Source organism: Acomys minous (genome assembly GCF_964271855.1).
Source record: "Acomys minous genome assembly, chromosome: 16".
Classification (NCBI taxonomy): domain Eukaryota; kingdom Metazoa; phylum Chordata; class Mammalia; order Rodentia; family Muridae; genus Acomys; species Acomys minous.
The window spans coordinates 5,078,296-5,080,959 of NC_140498.1; positions in this window are offsets into that span (position 1 = coordinate 5,078,296).

Below are 2,664 nucleotides of genomic sequence, written 5' to 3' on the forward strand. Positions count from 1 at the left end.
AGGCAGTGGCCAGTGTCCTGCTCCCACCTACCTTGGAGCTTTTTAAAGCAGGACGAGTCAGCCTCGTTCAGGACTCTTTTATATGGATAGCTATGGAAACAATGCAGCTGCCTCTTCTTTCTTAAGTCAAAAGGAATTGTCTGGCAAAAACCCTCTTGGCAATCCAGCGTCTCTGCATAATTCTCATTCATATTAAGAATGGTTGGATATAATTAGAAATATTTTTCTTATTGAGTATGTGGATAAATCTCCTATGGATAATTTGAGAAGATGATCTGAAAGGAAGATTTGGGCTGGTGGATAAAGACGGTGGCCAGCCAGCAGGATACCTGGCTGCCCTCAGAACTTCTTTTTGGCCTCGCCAGGCATGACATTCGTACCCTTGCATCACTTTCGCATATTTCACATGTTAAATGATATAAATAAAATACACTTATTTGAATTTTACAAGGCTTAATTTTCACCTGTTAATTCTTTTTCTCCAGGCCAGCAAAATTAAGTTGCATGCCTTCAACAGTTGAAGCAGAGAGGAATCTTCTTTTTGTTTTCCTAACATTCTGGGAATTTCCTAGCTCTTTTTTTTTTTTTTTTTTTTTTTGGCCAAGTTGTTCCTCTATATAATAACATGACATTACCTCTTCCCCTCCTCACTGGCATGTATGAAAAAAAGTTGACCATTTCCTAATTATAAAAAGGTGATTTTTGAGAATACTTCCCAATGATTTTTATATCATCTAGAAAAAAATGACAACATGAGTACAATACACTAGAGGATCATGGGAGAGATTTGTCTGTATCTATATGAATGACTTGGAAAGGCAATTCTTTATATTTCCTTACCTACTTCTATTAATAAAAAACAACAAATATAATATCTACTATCTTAAGAAAATATTAAATATTGAATGCATCTTGAGCTTCCAAATAATAATACATTTTAAATATTTAAGAATAAACTTAAACTAGATTTCACCTCCCCTGCCCAAAAAAAAAGTCCATATCTCGCTTTGTGATCAAAATGTGACAATTTTCTAATCAAACGTTTTTAATTGATGCAGTTTCTGCATTCATGATAATTAGCATCATGGAGATCTTTGTACAAGAAGAGAGTGAAGCCTCATCATGTTTTTATATCAGTTAAAATGATGCATGAAATCTTTGCCGGGGCCCTTCTTCTTCCTTTACTAATGAGCTAAAATGTTGAATTTTCTAGGATAATCGAAATAAAATGTTGACCCATTTGAACTCTTTTACACATCATGTACTTCAAAACTTGATGAAGCCATCATTTTTTTTTAAATCCACGGGCTAAAAAATGACCTAGTTGCTAAGTTGGTCAAAGGGCACATTAGTCACAGACACAGAGAAGTACCCAGTACAGTCAGAGACCAAGCTTTGGAGCTTTCAGTCTGAGCTACCACCCAGGACCACAGTCCCACCCTCCAGCACCTTTCCTTTAGCTAGCTGCCTTCTGGGCATTGTGCCCTGACCCAGGCATCCTGGAACATAAGCTTTCCAGCAATTACAGGGGTCTCTTGACAACAGCAGGGCCCATCACACTTTCATCTGGCTGCTGAAGGCCTTCCTGGTTCCACGGAACACATGGCCAAAGATACCATTGTGCTTGTCTGTGGGACTAGAGAGAGCACAGCCAAACTCCAGTAAAGCCCGGGATACTCTCAAGGGACCCTGGTCCAGTTATCTCACAGCTACAGGCTGCCCCAAGGTCATGTCCCAGCTGCTCCTCTAACACTGAGTGGATTCCACACTGTGTCTGTAATTTTTTTGAGGCTGGGTCACACTGGCCAAGCAGTTCTGCTTTGGGGAGCCATGCTGTGGGTTTTCATCAAACAGACATTATGAATGGCTGATCTGATTTTTTTTTAAATTCTCTTTTTCTATTTCTGTTCCTCATAGACATCTTCCTTAAACTTTATTTCTGTGCTGTTTCTGAACTAACCTCTATTTTCAAGTCATCCAGTCATCTCAGAAGGTATATATTGTTTCCTCTGCTCGTGAGCTCCTCTCGCGAGCGTTGCGTGATGTTGCATTACACGGATAGAAGCTAGCGCTAGCTGATGCGGCACTTTTTAGTGTAAAGGTGAAAACACAAAGCCTTATTCCGCGGTGCGTGAGAGACAAGCCCTAGTTGTTACCGTTGCCTTTTGGTTCGTGACTTGTGACTGGTAAATATCCTACAGTATTCTATAGCTGGCACTTTAGATAGCAATCAGTCAGTTGCGCTAGTGTACTTTTCCACTCTGAAAACAAGCCAAGACGAAGATCCCCTCTGTGCTTCCTGGATTCCAACACTGGTCAAACGAGCCAGCCTTAAGCTTTCCCATCGGTCACCCCCTGCGCTCTCCGCCATATTCAAATCTGGTGGCCAGCTCAGAAATGGGAGAAATCCAAGCGTTGAGTGGTCTGTGCTGTGCAGAGGGGCTCCGAGGGCAACAAGAGCCACTGACGTTGTCTACAGGAGGGCCGGGTCTAAAGAATCAAAAAGACTCTGACAAAGTGGCTCAAGCCACCTCAAAACAACATGGCGACAAGATTTAAAAGTACAGGGTCCAAGTTCGTTGCAGTGAAGGGGTTGAGTTCGACCCTTGGTATAAGCCAAGGGCGGAGCTAACATTTAGAAAGCACCCCCAAACCCTAGTGTGC